The 20,067-nt window shown below is 58.5% G+C and overlaps 1 protein-coding gene across 9 annotated transcripts in view; it reads left to right on the top strand.

Moving 5' to 3' along the window:
- Positions 1-20,067, top strand: part of PITPNM2 (phosphatidylinositol transfer protein membrane associated 2) — a 143,394-nt gene that overhangs the window by 58,235 nt on the left and 65,092 nt on the right. The window lies entirely within an intron of this gene.

The following is a 20,067-nucleotide window of genomic DNA, read 5'->3' on the forward strand; positions in this document are numbered from 1 at the left end:
TGTGATTGTGTAGCTGTCCTCTTCATGCCTCTTGCTTTCCCACCCGATGTCTTAGCTGGGAGGGGGGACGACAACAGGACTCTCCTGTCCAGCCCTGGAAAGGGCTTCCTCCCTATTCTGCTCCCCCCCACACCAGGGCCCCCATGCAGTGCCACGCTGTTGTGGGTGTTGTAGAATCGGCACGTTTGTGTCTGCGTGGAAGCCTCCAGACGCCAGCTTTCTGTCCTAGGCTTCTGAGGTTCTCAAGCTTAGAGAAGGGGAGTTGTGAGAGAGCTAAGCAAAGCAGTGCCAAGCTGCAAGGCTGTGTGTGTGTGTGTGTGTGTGTGTGTGTGGTCTCTCTCCATACTGGCTTACGTTTAGGCATCTTGAGTTTTGCATTCCGTTTCTCCCCATTTTCTGGTTCAGTTCCCAGAGCAGGGCTCAGCAAACTCTTAAGCCCCCATCTGAACACTTGGATCTTTTTTAAAACTTGTAGTAACATGTAATGAACTAAATTTGCCATTTTAACCTTTTTGTTTTGCAGGAGGTGCTGGGGATTGAACCCGGGACCTCATACATTGGAAAACAGGCACTCAGACACTGAGCTACATCCGCTCCCCAATGAGAGTTTGTTTTTAATTTGTTTTTTGGTTTTTAGGAGGTACCAGGGATCAAATCTGGGACCTCCTACATGGGAAAGAGGTGCTCAACCACTGAGCTACATCCACTCCCCATTTTAACTGTTCTTAATTCAGGCAGGTTCATTATATTCCTAATGGTGTCAACCCATTACCACTGTCCATTACCAAAAAACTTTTCATCACCCCAAATGGAAACTGTACCCTTTAAGTAATAACTTCCCATTCCCCTTTTTCTCTAGCCCCCAGTAACCTCTAAGCTATACTCTGTTCCTCTACATTTGCTCTTTATAGATATTCCATCTAAGTGGACTCATACAGTATTTGTTCTCTTGTCTGGCTTCTTTCATGCAGCAGGATGAAAAACTGGGCTCTTCATACCCACTCCACAGGCCCCTCTGCAGATATCCTCTCTGCACCACCTGCGGCAGCCCTAGAGGTCCTGGGTCTTGTCCCCATTTTACGCATGAGCAAACCGAGTCTCAGAGCAGGGCAGAGCCAGAACTCAGGTCTCTGCTGGTCCCTTTGGGGAGGGAGCCCTGGGTGGGGGCGGAAGAGTGCTGCAGGGGGAGGGGGAGGGGGAGAGGAGGAAAGGGGCAAGGCAGGCCCAGGAGGGGGCCTGGGAGGCCCTGGGAGTCAGGCTTGCTTCCCTGCCCTCCAGCCGCAGCCATTGCTCCTGCCCTTTCCCCTTGGCCAAGTCTATACTGCGGAGACTCTGGGTGGTTGGTTCTAATCTATTTATCCTGCTACAGGGCAACAGTGGCTCATTTCTTTTGAAAGCTTATTATCTTATCGGGAGGACAGTCTAAATAGTGGGACATTTGCTTGATCCTAAAGAGGTGGCTCAGTGTAAACACACAGGAGAGAGGCTGGACAGCAGATCTGTGCCTCGGTTTCCTTGTCTATAAAATGGAAACGACACAGTCCACCCCACGCCTCTAAGACACCATTTCAGCGCGAAGGCGACGGACATGAAAGCGCTTGGAGACGTGAACGTGCTCGGACATAAAGCGTGCACACTGGCAGCGGCGGAGGTGGTGTCAGGGTTGTTGTCAGCCTCAGATGTCTTGATGGCTTACCCTCTAATGTGCAGAAACAGTTACATACATATATACGTTTAGGGGGAGCGCGCGCAGTTGTAAAGCCAATGGGGCAAAATGTGAAGAATTGGTTGTCGGGTAGAAGGCATCTGGAAGCTCTTGTGCCGTTTTTCCACTTTGCTGTTAAGTTTGAGATGTGAAATGTAAAGAAAAACGACGACGACTTGGGCAGGTAAGGGCTTTTCCCAAGAGGCAGCCAGAACCCTGGCAAGGCAGGGGCTGTCCCCCAAGGACCCTAAGCTGTACCCTCTCAGAGGATGCTTTGCTGGGCAGGAGCTGAAGCCGTGTGGCCAGCCCTGTGGTAGGGAGCAGAGAGGGGGCGATCTCGTGGGTCGTCGCTGGACCCCCGGGGCCCCCAGAGCAGGCCTCTCCCTAAGCACACGGGGCTCAAAGCCCAGCTCCTTCCAGCTGCCTCCCTTGCCTGGGTTCGGGCTCAGCCGCCTGCCTTCCCCACATGGAGCCCAGCGCCTGCTCGAGCAGGAGGAAGCCGTTTACCTTTTGCCCTGGTGCAAATTTCTGGTCCAAGTGCCACCAGATTCGGGGCGCCGAGCCCTCTGCCACCACCAGGGTTCTTGGGAACCCTGCTCAGAGCAGCTTAGGACCTTGAAGCCTGAGCCTCGTTGAGGAGGAGCCGCCGACTGGGATTCCAGGAGCCTGGGGTCTGCGCCACGGCTGTGCTCCACACAGTCTCCCCGAGCCTCCGTCTGCTCCCCACAAAGCAAACTTGGCAGATACAAATGAACCAGGGCCCCGTATGTGCCCTGGGACCCTGCAAAAGGCACTCTTGTCTTGGGGGAGGGCAGGAAGAAGACAATGCCAGCCTTGCCTCGTGTCTGACCTTCAGGAGTGGCCTGACTGTGCCTGTTTCCCTGCTTTGCCATAGTGAGAAGAACTTTCCTTAATGGGTCCCAGTCACCTCTCTCAAAGCTAGGCCAGTGCAGAGGGTAGAGGGGAGAGCAGATGGTGTGCCGCAGGGGAGTGTCTGGGGCAGTCAGGCATCTGTAGCCCATTTTCCTGCTCCTTAGTGCCCTTTACTTGGGGGAGCTAGTGGAAACCAAGGAAGGAGACCTTGTCCTAGTCCCTGCTCTCCCATCAGCCTGGTTGTGAGACTTGGGAGAAGTCCCCGAGCCTCAGTTTTCTCGTTTGTACAACAGAGCCGATAGTGGGAGGAGACTGGGAAGGACACAGGGGCAGTGGGTGCAAAGCTCAGTGTTCAGGCCGGCACCCTGGAAGCACGTCGCAGCCTCCCACTGGGACTGTGACGGCCGGCTGCTGCAGGCTGTGCGGACGACAGGGCGGAGGGATGGTGCGCTTTAAACGTTGCTTTCTGCCTGGTTTCATTTGCCTCCTGGGCCCCCTGCTAGTTGCGTGACTTTGGGTTCCAGGGATGCAGAGGCTTGGGAGCTGGGATGCTCTGGGGACTCACTTGGGAGTAGGAAGAGCAAGCCCGGTAGCCGAGCAGACCCAGGTTCTGGCTGCGAGACCGCCATCTATTGAGCCTCAGTTTCCTATCGTGCAAAATGGGGCGACACAACCCACCTCGCAGGCTGTCGTATGAGGCTGAGAGCCTGCTCCTTGTCTGGCACGCAGTAGGAGCATGATCAATGGGGTGGTGGTTTTCCTGTGGTTGTAAGATTAAAAACAAAATATCACTTCCAGAGGGCCACTTTGAGGCAAAGGTCACCCTGGCTAAGGTCCAGGCCAGCTGCTGCTCTTCATGCTCCCAGATGTTTGGAGAGACGTGCTGCGTCTCAGCCAGCTTAGCTCTGGTATGTGTGTGTGTATGGGGGGGAGGGCTGACCACCAAGCTGTCAGAGCCCTAAGGCGAAGGCTTGTGGTCTGCCAGCCACCCAAATCGAGCCGCTCCCCTGGGCCGCCCCCACCGCCCGGCAGGCCAGTTCCCTCTGGCTGCCCTGCATCCAACCAGCGCCCGCGACTGCTGGCAGTGCTCCTTTGCTGGTGGGAAACCCTGGCGCAGGAGGAGGGAGGGCACCTTCTCTACCCGCCCCCCCCCTCCTGGCGCTGGGCCTGGCGTGGCTGCAGCTCTAGGCTGGGGTCTCCCAAAGACCCAGAAGGCAGGCAGGGGCCTCTTGGGATAGTTTCATTGTGTGGGCTAGAATTTATGCTCCAATCACCACCCAGCAGTTCCAGCTTGGAGGAGAGGAGCCCCCCAGCCCTTGGCCCTTCCCCGGCGGGCAGCTGCTACGCGGTGAAGGGTCCATCCTGCTCAGGTCTGCCGCCCGCTGCTGGGGCAGCAGTTTACAACCCTGGCATTCCAGGGAAGGGGGGTGGGGAGGCCAGCTCGCAGAGGGAGGTGCGGCGTCCCTGTGTGTCTGCCCCAAGCCAAGCCGAGCTGGGCCAGCCCAGGGACTCCCACCCTCCTCTCGCCGCTGGCCTCTGCCACCTCCTGTCCACCTGCTGTGTCCTGCGGAGTCCAGATGTGAGTCGCAGCCTCCTCTCCCCCAGCGATGGGGTTGGGCCGATACCCAAAGGGGCATGTTGATGCCGGGCACTTAGGAGCCCCCCAGAGAGCCTGGTGGTCCCCGAGGAGGTAGTTTAGGGTCCAGGCCTAAGCCCCTCAAGCTTCACAGAGGGTCTGCCTTTGCATGAGGGGTCAGGGGCTTGCTCTCCCAGCAGCCCTGGGAGGGCGTTCCATCACAGAGGGCTGCTCTGTGCCGGTCCCACACCTGTGGCAAACTGTTCCCCAGGTGCTTTAGTTTCTTAGGCTGCTTAAGGGAAATCCATGAAATGGTTTGTCTTGAGAAACAGGAATTTATTAGCCAACAGTTTTGAGGCCAAGAAAATGTCCAAGTCAGGGCATCATCATGGCAATGCTTTCTTCCCCCAACCTGGCTGCTGGTGATCCCGGGCTCTTCTGCCACGTGGCAAGGCACATGGCAGTGTCTGCTGGTCTCTCCCTTCTCTTTGGGTTTCCTTGCTTTCAGCTTCTGGCTTTCTTTTGGTGGGGTGGGTGGGCGGATAGCCGTGTCTGAAATTGCATTCTCTCATAAAGCATTTCAGTTAGAGGATTAAGAGCCACCCGGGCCATGACTTAACTGAAGTAGCCTCATCCAAAGGTCCTCCTTACAATGGGTTCACAGCTCCAGAATGGACTGACTTTTAGGACCTGCTTTTCTGGGGTGTGGACAATTTTAAACCCCCACAGTGCACGCCGTGGTAATGACTTGTATGGCGGCCAGTAGGGAAGCATCTGTCTCGCAGCGAGTGGCAGCTCCCCTGCCCACAGTTGCAGTCCCCTGGACCACCTGGCCTGGACTGCTCTGGGCCTTTCCTCCTGCCTGCTTAGGGCCCTGAGGGCACCTGCCATTGTCCACATAGTCCTAGGGCCCTTGGAGATGGGCCAGCGCTGCCCCCTCAGCTGTAGATGGGAACCAGGTCCTGGGGGGCTTCCAAGGACGTGCTCCAGCTCCCATGGCCTGGTGACCACAACGATGCATTCTCTTGTCTGCAGCCAGTGGCTTTTGGGGCCTGGACTCGGCTCGTCACCGTGGGTGCAGGTCCAGAGTGGGATTCCCACCCCTGAGAGCAGAGCCCCACGTGCCCAGCCGGGCCAGGAAGCGTTACCAGGCTAGCCCCGCGTGCACGTGCCGGGGCGAGGGGCCGGAGCCTCTGGAGGCGCTGGCCTGCTCAATGCGTGCCTCGCCACCCACTGAGCTCCCCTGTGCCCCTCCACAGAGGTCTCCAGGCTGGGGCTCGCTGCTCCAGGGGTCGCAGGCCCAGCTCAGTCCAAATATTTGCTGTGCACCTACCTTTAATGAGGAGCTGCTCAGACTTGGTCCTGCGGAAATGGCTTTGAACAAGACACAGACCCTGACCTCAAAGGCAAACATGTAATTAAAAAACAACCTGACAAAAGCCAAAAGAAACATCAGCATGGGGTACGGGGGGGTGGGTAGCCAGCCCAGAGGGCCTGGGGGGATTTGCCCAGGGGAAGCCCCTTTGAGCACACCAGGCCTGGCTTCCCATCCCTAGCCCAGAGGACACCATGCCGTCCCCTGCCCCCAGCCAGGCCGGGGAGAGACTTCAGCAAGGCCCTGTCACTGGGCCTCGGCCTGTCCATCTGCCGAGGAGGAGAGAGGCTGAGCCAGGCCCCTGTCTCACCCTCCAGGGGTTCCCCACTGGCCTTGGGGAACGTGTTCAAAACCCAGGTTCCTGGGCCCCGCCCAGAGCTTCTGACCCGGGAGGTTGGGGAGCAGCAGGAACCTGCATTTTGGCACGCTCACCAGGCTGTGCGAGGAGCTCGCGCCTGCCCCCGTCGGGGACGCGCTGGGCGCAGCCGTCCGAGACTTTCCGCTCCGGCTGGGAGGTCCTCCAGCAGTCCTCAGCCCAGTCCTTGGGAAGGCAGAGCCCACGGCACTGCGAATATCGCAGAGGTGCCAGGGCCCTGCAGATGCTGAGTCCGTGTAGGACCCGCTACCCTGCAGCAACCCAGGGAAGCCCCCGGCCTCAGTGCTAACGCTCCCCAAAGCCTCCGCCAACTCCCCACCCCTACACGAAAGCTGCTTTATGTGACCATAAAATGGAGACAGGTAGGGGTGTGGACCCAGCAAGTGGGGTGGAGGACCGGGCATTCTCAGCTCCCACGTGAAACCTTTCTCGTCGGACGCCTGCCTTCCCTGGGTTAGGACAGCATCCAAGGAGTGCTCGAGGCTTGCTTAGGGCGGGGGCGCCCCAGGGTTTGGGCAGGGCCTACTGGCCGGCCAGGCTTGGGGGCCCTACAGAAGGCTGGAGTGAGGAAGCAGGGGGGCAGGGATGCTGGGCAGTGAGCCAGGAGGCCCGTGCAGCCACACCGAGGGACCCTGCCCGCAAGTGTGGCATGCGCCTGGGCCACGCCGACCTCAAGCCCCCCGAGCCAAGTCGCTGCAGCCCTGGTAGCAGCCGGGCACCAGGCTGCTCCCTCCAGCCGCGAGGCCGTCGGCTCCCACCCTCGAGGGTGCCCAGAGCAGGGGGAGATTGGGTGTCCTGTTCCCTGGGCCCCAGTGGCTTCGCTTCCCAGGGCTGCTGGGACAAAGGACCTCAAACGGGGGCCTTGAAGCCCCAGAATTGCCTCCTCCAAAAGTCCCAAGTCAAGGTGTGGCAGGGCGGCGCTTGCCCTGAAGGCTCCAGGGGAGGGTCGTTCGGGGCCTCCTCCGGCCTCTGGGGGCCTCAGGCATCCCTTGGCTTGCGGCAGCGTCCCCGCCGTCTGCGCCTCCACCTTCATGTGGGCTCTGTGTGTTGCTGTGTCCTCTTCTAAGGACAGTAGTCACAGGATTTAGGGCCCGCCTTCATCCAGGATGAAGTCATCTCGAGACCTTACCTAACTCCATCTGCAGACACCCTAGTTCTACCTAAGTCACATTCTGAGGTTCCAGATGGACGTGAGTCTTGGGGACTCACCACACCTGGCAAGACAGTGCTACCAGGTAAAGGTCAAGCCTGCGGCTTCAGGCGTGGGGAGGTGGCCCGGCAGCTGGCCCTGCATCTGGGCCTCTGAGCAGCCTCAGGTGCTGTCGTTAGCCAGGGTCATCTTTGCCTCCATGAGCAGAACCAGGGAGACCAGCACGGGAGGGGGTGACCCGGTGGGCAGCCATTCCAAAGTGGCCTTGGAGCGGCCTTGGAGCCACATCACCTGAGAGCCCCAAGGCTTGGGCAGGGACAAGAAAAGCTGAACCTGGCTTCCAAAGAGCCAGCCAAGGCCCCGGTTGAGTCCTAGGGAGGCGCTCAGTGCAAGAACTTTCCGGTGGCGGGATGGAACACCTCCTGGGTGGTGAGCCTTCCGTCCCAGGGGCTGCTGCAGCCCCTCTGGCAGGGTGAACGTGGCAGGGAGCTCCCCGTCCCCAGGGAGTCTCTGGGTACCAGAACCCAGCTTGACAGCCTCAGGGAGACACGCCCAGAGCCTTCTCCAAGGCCCCAGGGGAGGTGACGGGGCGTCCGCTCACACCCCGGGCACCTTCCGCCCGGCCAGGCCAGCACTCGTACCCTGGCTGACTCGTGGGTGTGCAGGGCTGGGCAAGCGCCGGTAACGCCCGTTTCCACTCGATCGGCAGTGACCGGACCATCAGCCGCTCTGCAAGCTCTAACCACTTCCCTCCTGCCTCCTTCCGGCACCTTGCGCGTCAGCACCGGCTCCTCCCCTGCCCTGGTGCGCCCCCCTTCCCCCTCCTGCCCTGAACCTCTGCATCCTTCACGGCCCTGCTTAAGCTGCTGCTTTTGGGCGGCCAGCCGAGCCCCCAGCCTGTGCCCAGCTCTGCCTCTCAGTGCCTGACCCTCTTGGGGCACGGCCAGGCGCCCCATGGAACTTCACCCTGAGGCTGCACTGGGGGCAGGTTGTCTCCGTGTCCAGGCCTGTGGTTCCATCAACCCCCGAATGCTGTCCACACAGTTATTGGGCTCCCACCCAGCCAGAGGTGCCCAGAGAACGGAGCCCAGTTCAGCTGTCACTGCCCCAGTGTCTCCATCAGTAAAACGATGGATCCTGTGTCTGACTTCTGGAAGTCTCTGATGTCCCTGAGAGAGAAAGTGCCAGAAAGAGTCCAGAGCTCTCCCCCCACCCCAGTGCCTGCATGACCCCTGGCCGCACCCCCACCCGTCTCTCTCCGCACCTTCCCACACCACGACTGTCCCCCCCAAGTCCTGTGTGGAGAGGCCAAATAGAGTCCCCCCGGGTCGGTGATGAAGTCCCAGCTGGGTCCCAGGGCAGCCTGAACGTCCACATCAGCCCCCTCTCCCCCAGCCCTTCGAGAGCCTGCTGAGAAATGTCAGGGCAGGGGTCTGTCCGAGCTTCCCCAAGACAAGCTGAGAGCCGCCTCCCCTGGACCTCGCTCCTGGCCCCAGGGCAGAGGTGGCAGTTCCTGCGTGCCCTGCCCCACACCACCTTCCTTTCCGAGCCACGCCGCCTTGGCGCCTCTGCTCCCCAGCCCTGCGCTTTCTCGTCCGGGAGGACCAGGGCACAGCATGCTGAGAGCCGCAGCCCCCTGGGAGCCCCGCTGGCCCCCGGCTAGGCATGGCACCAAAGTGGTCGTAGTTGCGTCGCTTCCTTTCTCCAAGCCCTTGCCTCTCTCGTGGAGAAGATTCTAACCCAGGGCAAGACGTGTGACGCTCCTTCCATGGTGCCTGGCTTGTCGCAAACACCCCATACGCAGCTATCCCGCTTCGGGTTCGCTTTCCCAGAGCCAACCCCTGCACCTCAGTTGTTCAGTCAACAGACTGAGCTCCTGTTTGGGGCAGGCAGTGTGCACGGTCCCTGGGACCCAGATGAGTCCCTTCCTGCCCCCGAGAGGCTGGCAGTGGGTGGTGAGCTAAGTTCTGCTTTCCTGGCAGCAACCCCAGGCGGCAGGGGAGCCCTGGGTGCTGGGGGAAGCCTCTTCACCCCTCTCCTCTGGCTTCTTGGCTGCTCTCCACAAAGCTTTCTGGGTGGCCTCTTGGCTTTATTTAGCAGGCAGATTGGGCAGCCGCTCTGGGCTCATTGTGGGCATGAAGTGCCTCGTTCTGCCTTCCAGGGGCTTCCAGCTGCTGCTGGGGGTGGCCAGCACCTGATAGGGCAGGTGTTGTGGGTGGGCTGCCCAGCAGAGGTGGCTTTTGAGCAGGGCCCTGAAGGATGGCCGGGCTGGGGAGTCTGCTCCAGGAAGGAGGGCAGGCGGAGCACGTGGTCACATGCTGCGTGGCTCCCTCTTTTATCGCACTTAATCCCACCCAGCCTGCAACACAGGTAAACTGAGGCCCGGGATGCCTTGCATGAAGACGCATTAAGTGGCAGAGCTGGGATTTGAACCTAGGTCTGTCCCATCCCAAAGCTGATCTATTCCAGTATTTCTTGCCGCCTCCCACCAGTTTTGTTTCCAAATGACTTTTTTTTTTTTAACAGGGTGGGGGTGCCTTCACCTCCCCCCGACCCCCCCACGCCTGCTGCTCAGTTCCAGGGTGTTGAGCAGCTCCTCGCCTCCCGCCCTGTTGACACGGGGCTGTTGCTGGGCTGGTTTTGTTTTTGACCGAGGCAGCCTGGCAGGGAAGTGGCGGGCTGTGTGCAGAGCTTCCCAAAATAGCCCCCGGCTCCCCGCCAAGGCGAGGGGCCAGACTGCGCGGGGGGCTGGGCCGGCGGGTGACTCAGCCCTGCGCCCCCGCCCTCCTCCGCCTCGCTCTTCCCCGCGGACCCGCCCCCCGGTCCCCTGCCCAGGCCACACGGCCCACGCCGGGAAGTGGCCGCGCACTCACAGGCCCAGTGACCTTGCTCGAGTCCCCTTCCTCGCTTGCCTCCGGTTTTCCAGTTGACATGGGGAAGCGCCTCCTAGCCGTGAGGGCAGAAGCCCAGACGGCTGCTCTGTAGTGGGCAAAGGAGCGCGATGGCACAGAATCGTCGCGAAACAGCGCAGCTGTGACCACTGTGCACATGAGGGCTCAGCTCTGAGGCTAACGCGCCCCGCCAGGGTCGGCAGCTGCCCTTCCGGGGCCCGTGTGCTGGGCCTGCTTTGTACTCGTCTCCAGTCTCTTCTGTCAAGTTTGCTCCATTGGGCCAGCTTCTATAAAAGTTACTAACTGAGGCTCAGAGCGTAAGGTTCTTGCTCAAGGACAAGTAACCTTCCAGGCCACTGTCCCCGTGTCCCAGGGCTGCCGGCCCAAAGCCTCCAGCTCCGCGCAGCACAAACGTGTCCTCCTGGCTCTGAGGCCAGAAGGCCAAGCCAGGCACCAGGAGGCCGCGCTCTCTGCGGCGACAAGGGGAGGGCGCCCCTGCCTCCTCCCGCTTCTGGGGACTCCTGGCCTGTCTTGGCTAGTGACCGTGTGTCCCTGCAGTCCCCACCTCTGACCTCACGTGGCCTTCTACCCCGTGTGTCTGTGTCCCCTTCTTACCAGGACACCAGGCGTTGAGTTTAGGACTCGCCTGCTCCGTTCCGACAGCACCTTGCTCCACTCCACTGCCCATGTCTGCAGAGACCCTGTTTCCAAATCAGGGGACATGCCGAGGCTCTGAGTGGATGGGAATTTGGGGGAGAGTCTTACCCTCCTCAGGTAAGCCTGGCCTTGCTCCAGGCTCTCCCCTCCTGCCCTGAGCCCAGTGCCTCGGGGGGCTGCCCTCAGCAGCCAGAGCAGCAGGAGGGCTCCATCTGCACTCCGATGGGAACCCCGCTTTAGGACAGAGCTATGGGGGCGTTCCTGGGGCTGCAGGGCCCACCGCATCACCCCCCTGTTCCGTTATACACCTAAGCACTTCTGGGAGCGGGCGGTGAGCATTTCCTAGGCAGTGGCTGCAGGCCAGCCCGGGCCACTCTCACCCCTCACAAACACCCCGGCAGGTTGGTGTCGCTCAGACTGTGCAGACGAGGGAACGCGGCCCGGTGAGGTGTGCCAAGCGAGGCCCCCCGCTCATAGATGGCTCATAGAGGCCGCCAGCCTCCCGCCCCCCCCGCTCGGCCCCTCCTCGCACAGAGCGCCCGCCTGAGCCAGCCCTTTCCCGCCTCCTGCCCCTTTCTCCTCCCGTCCTGTGCACACCTGGAGACACGTGTGGCTGCGGTCAGCGTCTCTGGTCCCCTCCCCACCAGCCCTGGAGCTGGGTCCTGGGCTGCGTCTGCCTCTGAATGCAGCTGTGTGTGCTGCTTTGTGGCTGATCTCCTTGGACTCAAAGGATCTCATGGGTCTTGGGGGTGGGCCTCTCGCCCCCAGGGCACCCCAGTGGCTGTGATATGAGCAAGACCAGCATGCCCTGTCTCACACTGTACTCGCTAAAGCATGGGCACGCCCCTAATTCCTCTCAGTGCTTAAATCCAACAAGCTCTAAAAACCAAACTTTTTTTCCCCATAACTCATTTGGTGGCAAAACTCAGCCATAACTGAAGTGAGAATATTTATGGTCCAGTGAGGGTTTTTTTTAATTTTTGTTTTTTCTATTTTTTTTTTAATGTTACATTAAAAAATATGGGGTCCCCATATACCCCGCCCCCCTTACCCCACTCCTCCCACATTAACAACCTCTTTCATCATCGTGGCACATTCATTGCATTTGGTGAATACATTTTGGAGCACTGTTGCACCCCATGGATAGTGGTCTACATTGTAGTCTACGCTCTCCCCCAGTCCACCCAGTGGGCCATGGCAGGACATACAATGTCCAGCATCTGTCCCTGCAGTACCACCCAGGACAATTCCAAGTCCTGAAATGCCCCCACATCATATCTCTTCTCCCCTCTCCCTACCCTCAGCCGCTACCGTGGCCACTTTCTCCACATCAATGCTACAATTTCTTCCATCACTAATCACAATAGTTCCATAGTAGAATATCAGTAAGTCCACTCTAATCCATACTCTTCCTCCATCCTGTGGACCCTGGGATGGTGATGTCCATTCCCCCTCTTTATCGAGAGGGGGCTTAGATTCCACATGGATGATGGATGCAATTCTCCTGCTTGCAGTTGTAGGCACTCTTGGTTCCCTGGTGTGGTGGTTAACCAGTGAGGCTGTTTTTAGCCTAAATATATCCATATATTTCACTGCAGGGATTTCAATGTATTGGGTTATGGGTTACCACTGAAATATACAGTATTTCCTGCCTAAACTACAAGCCACTTGGAAGCCTCACATACATCCGTCCCCAAGAGTTTGTGTTAAGAGGTCCTGTGGCTTTGTGCTTTCGTGCCAGTTATAAAGATCCTCTGCCCCCAGTACCCCAGGCCCTCCCCTCGGACTCCCAGGGCTAAAAAGCTTACACCACCCTGCGAGCCCGCCAGGACCCCACCTGCCCTCTAGCCAGTGTCCACTGTGTTCCTGTCACTCTGGGCGGAACACATTTTTACATCAGGCACAACGTGGGGTGCTCTCCACACTTCTGCCTGAGCCCTCACTGGGTGTATTACCACCCTCTTTACAGAGGGTAAACTGAGGCTCTGAGTTGTAAGCCTCACATCTAAGGATGGAGAGGTGAGAAGGGCAAGCGCTGTAGCTGGAACTTTCCCCTCCCCATCCTGCCACCTCCCTGGGAGGGAGTCTGGGGACACGGCTGCTTGTCCCCCTAAATCTGCAGCCAAAGCTACTGGAGTGAGAGTGAGAAGCATGGGGGACCCAGCTGCATGGGAGAGCAGACAGGTGCCAGCCAGGCTGCCTCCCTTGGGTCCTTGCAGGGAGGAGGGGAGAAGCAGGGCCCCTTTGCTGCTGCGGGACCTCCCCTGGGACACATCCACCAGCCTCGCTGGCTCTTGCTCCTCACGTTGTCCCTATGGAAAGAGCCCTGGACCCTCCTCCTTCTGCTCCCCAACTGCTGGCCGCCGAGGCCTCTCGGAGCTGCCCGAGCCCTTGGATCTCCCCTCCAGTGCTCCCTGAAGCCACAGGCACACAGGGAGAGTGCAAAACTTTGACCAGCCCCATCTCCCAACCTCTCTTGGGGAACCTACTGGACCCTCAGGCTCTCCCTGGATCCACGAGTGCTGGCTGACTCTGAAGTCCCTAAGCTTCCTCTGGCAGCACCCTTGCGCTTGGCTCCGTGCCCCCCAGTGTACAAGTTCTCGCCTGTATACCCCATCGTGGACCCCTGCACCCTTCACCAAAGTGGCCACACTTGGTTCTGCCGCAGTCCCTTGCCCACCGGGAATGCCCACCCCTGTCCGCCAAGTTGTACCCAACCTTCAGTGCTATAGTGCAGTGAAATAGTATGTTCTTTGCAGTCCAGTCAGTGTGGAGTTGAACTCTGACTGCTCTTGTCCTGTGTTTGTGATCAAGTCAGCAAACATCTCTGGAGCTTGAGTTTCTTCATCTGCAAAGCGGGCCCAGGGGTAGCTCCTTACAGAGCTGTTGGTGAGTACTGGCCTTAGGACAGGTGCCTGGCACAGTACTGGCCTCCTGATAGGCCGTTACCCTGTACCGCATTCCACTAGCAGGGACTTGTATTCCTGCCTATGCTTATGGGGATAGAGAGTTTCTCAGAGCAACATGGACTTAAAGAGAGCAACTGTGGCTCGTTAGGGAGAGTTCTGGGCTGAGAGGCAGGGATACTCGGTTCCAGACCCAGCTCTGCCCTGGCTCCCTGGAAGGAGGGGCTGGCTCACTGGCTGGCTGGTGGATAGATGGTTAGATGGACAGTTAGACGACTGGATGGATGGATGGATGGATGATGGATGGATGGATGGTTAGATGGATAAATAGATGGGTAGATCAACTCCTTGTCTTTTAAATTTCCCATCTGTACGTTGGTAGACGTGGGTTATAGGTTCCTCTTCTGCTTCTGAGTTCTGTGATTCTATTTGTGTCAACCTAGTACAAGGACTCCTGCCCTAATCCAGGTGGCGAAAGGCACCTACCAAGAGCACCCCACCTGTGCCCAGGGGCTCTGGAATCCTCCAAGTTTCACTTTCTATCTCCTACTGGGCATTTCCTACTCTGACCTAGCAACCCCAGTGTTACCCTTTGGCCTTGTACTGTCTGGATTCTGCATTTGCTCACTTCTAATTGGAGGCGCAGTTGGATTTTCTGCCTGTATTTTTTTTTGGGGGGGTGACGCCGTGTGTTCATTTGTGGTAAAGGGTTGACCGTGCTTATATGTACTCACTCCCCCCCAGGCAACCCCACCACTCATTCGGGATGAACCATCATGTGAATGGTGTTATGCGGAAGGGAAGGGTGTCCCCTGGAGGTGGGCAGCTCCATGAGAGCGTCAGGCCCTGGGAGGATATGTAGGGGACTGAGCTCCTCAAAGGGTCACATTTTCGTGGGACACACAAGATGTGGGTGGAGCCCAAGTGCGTTATCAACCGAGCAGTGCGTGCTCCTGGCGCTGCCGAGCGCTCAGCCAAGGGAGCTGGTGCTGTGGCCCGGCAGGTCGAGGGCCTTGAGCTTCTTGGGTGGAGTGGGGACCAAGGTGACAGCACGATTGCGTAGGCCTCCCGATGGGTTTGTGGCTATCAGGCTCACCAACGTGTGCAAGAACTTAAATGCCAGAGTAGGAGTCGAGGTGTTCTCTGTGTCTAATGGGGAATTCTTCAAGGTTTTCCTACAGCACGCTGGGAAAATCTTCAGTGAAAAAACAAAAGTCAACGTAGAAAACTCACCTGAAATTTGTGCTCAAAGTTCTCGGGGCTTCAGGTGATATAAAGAATGGGGATGGGAGGATTTGCTGGATACAGAGGAAAATGAATACCTGGAGTTCTGACTCCAGTTTCCACTCTGCCCCTGCTCTGCCCAGAAATGGCCCTGAGGCCAGTCCTTTGTCCAGTCTGCCTCTCATTTCCAGCCTCCCCCGGCCCAAGAGAGAAGTTCGGATAGATGCTCTGGAAGAAACGCACAGCCTGGCCTGTGGGAGACGCGCGGCGGCCTTCACAGCCTGCAGCCTGGCGCTGGAGGGCCTAGGTGCTGAAGGCTGGACACCAGCCCCAGAAGCCACAGCGCCGCAGCCAGCCTGTGTCCGCAGGCAGGTTCCTGCAGCCTCTGAGCCTCCAGCCTGTCTGGCAGACCTTGTACCAAGACGCAGACTGCCTTGGGGACCCCCGTGCCCCGGAAGAGCCTCAGAAATGGCCCAGAACCGGGCGCTTTTCCTCGCCTCCCGCTTGGAACAGCCCACGCCTCCTGCCCCGCAACACTCTCTGTTGGTCTTTTCCCTGCTGCGGCCTCCCCTTGCCTTTCCCGGCTGACCCCTGCCCCAAGCTGTGTCTTCCCCCAGTATTTGCGGGTGTTTTCTGAGGGACACGCGGGTCCTGCCCTTGGATTCCTCTGTGGACAGAGGGCTGGGGGAAGGTTTTTACCACAGACTCCACATGGCTGTGCCTGCGGTAGTCTCGAGAGCTTTGAGGCCCGGGCTGTTTGAGCAAAATCTTTTTTTTTTTTTTTTTAATTTTATTTTTATTTATTTAATTTCCCCCCCTCCCCTGGTTGTCTGTTCTTGGTGTCTATTTGCTGCGTCTTGTTTCTTTGGCCGCTTCTGTTGTCGTCAGCGGCACGGGAAGTGTGGGCGGCGCCATTCCTGGGCAGGCTGCTCTTTCTTTTCACGCTGGGCGGCTTTCCTCACGGGCGCACTCCTTGCGCGTGGGGCTCCCCCACGCGGGGTCACCCTGCGTGGCAGGGCACTCCTTGCGCGCATCAGCACTGCGCATGGCCAGCTCCACACGGGTCAAGGAGGCCCGGGGTTTGAACCGCGGACCTCCCATATGGTAGACGGACGCCCTAACCACTGGGCCAAAGTCCGTTTCCCTGTTTGAGCAAAATCTTGAAGGCAATTTGGCACTTGAGAGTTTGCCAGGGAGATTATGAGGGAAAGGCTTTTTTGACAGAAGGAACAGCACGTGTGAATCGGCTAACACAATGGCCGACAGAGCTCCCACGGCTCGCCAGGTGCCGGGGATGGGGGCACCAGGCAGGAGCGCTGCCTGAGGGTCCTCAGCACAGGGCTGTGAGGTGCAAAGCCCCCTCGGCGTGGGTTCAGGGGGTCACCAGGGGGTTAGGAGAGCCGGGGCGGCGAGCGGGGAAGGCACGGAGAGGCCGTGGGGTGGAGTGGGGCCTTGGCTGGGGCACCTTGGAAGGGATTCATCTTTATTGGGATGGCACCCTCTGCCCGACTGCTCAAAAAGGATTCTGGGGCCCAGGCAGGAAGCGGAGGCCCGTCAGGAGGCTAATTGCACCCCCCAGGGAGAACCAGTTACAGAGGCTGTGGGTGAGATCCCAGGCCTGGGGCAGGGAGGGCTCCCACTGGCACCGTGGAACCTCCCGTGGATCTCGGAGGTGCCCAGCAGCTGCAGGACTTGGCCTGCGTTGCCTAAACTTGCCCGGCCTTGGTTTACCCTTCTGCAAGATGCCCAGAAGAAAAAAAGGAAGGTCGCCTCATAAAGACTTTGAAGAGTGAAAGCTCGTGAAATGACAGTGTGGTTGGGACACCACAAGGGGAGGAGCCGCCCACCCAGGCTGAAGGCAGGGAGCCCCCAGGCCCAGTTCAGGCAGGTCCGCTGAGCACCTGGTCTGTGCAGCCCGAGGGTCCCGGGCCCCCCGCCCCTGGCCAGCTCACTGCCTCACCTGCTTCTCCGCTGCCGTTAATAATTCAGGACCAGCCAGATGGCTTTGATCTTGCTCCCTCCTGCTCATCCGTGGCCTCCCGGGGCTGGTGCTTCAGCTCCGGTGGGTGTGGGAGCGCAGGGAGCCCGGAGATCCGGTCATTAGGCAGCCCTCTGCTGTGACAGGCCCCAGGGTCCACTGGCCTGGCCCCCCCCCCCCAGGCCCAGCTTTGGAGGTGGCCTTGCAGTGAGGGTCAGGCCCGTTGCTTGTGGCAGCTGGGAGAGCCCTAGAAGCGCCCGGCGCTGCCTGCCCCCCAGCCTGGCTCTCAGGTGGGGTGTGTCTAGGGCGCTTGGCAAATGCCCCGAGCACGGAGAGGCAGCTGGGCCGTGTGCTCCCAGAGCCTTCCTTCCTCTGCTCTCTTCACGCTGCTGTTAGGAAGGGGCGCACGCGCCTTATGAGCAGGGATCGGAGGCTGCCAAGCGCCCTGACTTGCCCCCCAAGGTGGGGCTGTGGCCAGTGGGTGTCTGACCCCCAGTCCTCGCCTGCTTGTTCCCCTTTCAGGGCCAGGCGCGGCCCTCAGTGAGCCAGGAACTGCTGGGCTTACCTCTCTGCTCTGAAAGGGAAATCGCAGCCAGGTCTCTTCCAGCCTCCGTGACCGTCGGCATCATTCTTGATGAAACCCTGTTGGAGCAGCCACGTGCATGTGACCCCCTAACTGGGGGGGGTCCCCAGTGCTCCCAAGGCCTGGTGTACAGTAGCACTCGCCCGTGGCCCCTAGAAGAGGTCAGGGACAGCGTCCAGTGTCAGGGCGGGGAGAGTGGAAACACTATGAGCCTTCTCTGCTCAATCCAGAAGGACTTGCTGGAAGAGGAGGGCAGAACATTTCCGTCCTTTTGGGCTTCGGGTCGGGAGCAAGGTGGCAGCTGCGTGAGCCCTGGCTCCCTGGCGTGGGCAGGAGTGGCCACAGAAGGAAGGCGCCCTCCAGGGCAAGCTGCCATGCTGGCCCCAGCCCACGCCTGTCCGCTCAGGTGAAGCCTTCGCGGGGAGCTGCCAGCACATAACACTTCGGAGCACCTCCAAATAGAAAAGGAGTTTGTCTCCCAGGCAACAGGAGCGTGAGCTGTCAGTCCAACTCTTCGACTTATGTACACAGCTCTGCCTACGAGCGCTGGCCGGGTTCAGGTGCTAGCTCTCTTCCCCAGACAGGTGAACTCCGGCCAGAGTCCTGGGTACGTGGAAGCAGCTGAGCTCAGGCCGACGCTCTTCCCACTGACCTGTGGACACGGCCCTCCACCGCCCGCCCTGACTGCCTGCCCAGGGTCTGGGACTCAGTCTGCAGGGGCCCTCGGAGCTGACTCAGGGAGGCCTGGCTGGGCTGGGGGCTGTGTGGGCTTCTAGCTGGGAGCCAGGTGGACTGGGGAGCACAGGTGTGGTGGGGTGACATCCCAGGTAGATCCCACGGTGGTGGCTGGGGCGAAGGGGTGCTGCTCCTCACCTCCTCTCCATTCCCTTTCATCTTGCTTTCAGTTAAAAAGGTGTGTGTGTGTGTGTGTATGTGTGTCCTAAACCCATCACATTAGTATATTGCTGACACTTTTGTAGCTGGTGCTCATGGGTAGCCACCTGCAGCTGTCCCCCCCTGCCCCATCTGCTTCTCCCTGATGAGAGAAGACGAGGGCAGCTTAAGGTAGTCTGGCAAGAAGGAGGATCCCCGCCCAGCCCATCTGGTGCAGCTGCCGGCATCTGTTGAAAAGGTGGTCCTGGTTTTGAAGTTGAACAGACAATCCCGCAGCCCGCCCTACCTTCAAAAGTGGTCCAAAAACATGTGAGTCTGAGCAGAGTCTACCAATGTGTGATTAATTTACAAATAGACGTGCAGAGCAGGACAGTGTGTACACAGGAGCCTGCTGTTCCTGCAAAGCTGCGTCAAGATGTTGCCGAGCAGGGTTTTATTTTAGCCCGAGCATTGTATCTGCTCAGCGCCGAGCCGCAGGGTGCTGTGGGTGCTAAGCGTGGTGCACGCCGGGCCCAGCCAGGTTGGGGAGGCCTCCAGGTGCTTTCAGGCCCCATGCACGTGGGCCCCGCCTGAGCCAAGCCCAGAGCAGCCCTCCAGAGTCACCTGAAGTCCCCACCTGGCACGGACCCCCATTTTGTAGAAAGACTCTCCCCCTGATGAAAGGGTGTGGCAGGGGTGGCAGCACGGAGCCCTGGACCCTTGCCCCTGCTCCACACCTGGCCGGAGGGTCTTACTCCCCGACTAGGTCAGCCCCCCCTTGCCTTACATGAAGTCAGAGGGTAGACTGAGGATTTCAGAAAGACTATAAGAAGAAAAAAAAAATCCGCCTTAACTGACTTAGAAATTTCAATCATTTTTATGGCCTTGGGGTCGAGTGAAATTTGTCTCTGTGGCCTTTGTGAGAAAAAGGTTTACTCAGCAAGTAAATAAGAGGCAGAAAGTCAGAACAAGATGTGTCATCCTGCTATTAGTCAGGGCATTTTGGCTCGTACCAGAAACCTAATCTGAGCTTGCTCAGGCAGGAGAGGGACCTGATTGGAATGCTCGTGGCCCAGCGGCCCCACAGGCCTGCAGGGCTCATGCCCACTCTGCCATCCTCCCAGGCCGGCTCCATGGAGCCGTGGAGAAGGAAGGGGTGCTGACAGCTCCCCTGCCCTGTGCACCCGTGAGGGACAACTGACCCAGGCTCTTTTTGGCCCCAAGTTTTAAAAAAAAAAAATCCTGGGGAAGTTTAAGCAAGGATCAGATCAAGGTTGGAGAACGCGGCGTGCTCCAGTCTTCGCCGCCTCCTCCAAATCCTTAAAACTAATAGAACAAATAGTATTGAAAGTCCGTGTTCATGCAGACAAAAAGATGCCTTCAGTGGACCAGAACCTGAGGAATTCCTGCAAGATGAGTGAAATGGGATCGGAATGAAAAGAGAAACAAGATCGTACCCAGGAGTGGTGAGGGTTCTTGGTGTGTTTCTAGCCCAGGTGTGCCATGCAAGGGGTAGGAAGGGGTTCTGGGGTGACCTACACTGTTGGGGGGCGGGCAGAAATGGAAGAATAGAATGAAAGATAGACCAGGTCTCACTTTTGAACATGCAAAAAAATTAAATATTAGCAAATTTAATTCAGCTGAATATTGAAAGAATAATGCAACATAACCAAATCCTAGGCTCTATACCAAGAATGGAAGGAAGGTTCAATATTAGAAAATCTATTAATGTAATTTACTATATTGGCTGTTTTTGGTGGTGTTTTTTCTTCAGTAGTTCAGCTATTCAAAATTAAGATTGTTCTCATCCTAGAATAGCAAATGGATGAACGTGACTGCTGCTGGAGGCGTATGGTGAGCTCAGTTATGCTGTCCTTTCCGAAGACTCTCCTGAGTATTT

The sequence above is a fragment of the Dasypus novemcinctus genome, chromosome 19, assembly GCF_030445035.2.
Source record: "Dasypus novemcinctus isolate mDasNov1 chromosome 19, mDasNov1.1.hap2, whole genome shotgun sequence".
Lineage (NCBI taxonomy): Eukaryota > Metazoa > Chordata > Mammalia > Cingulata > Dasypodidae > Dasypus > Dasypus novemcinctus.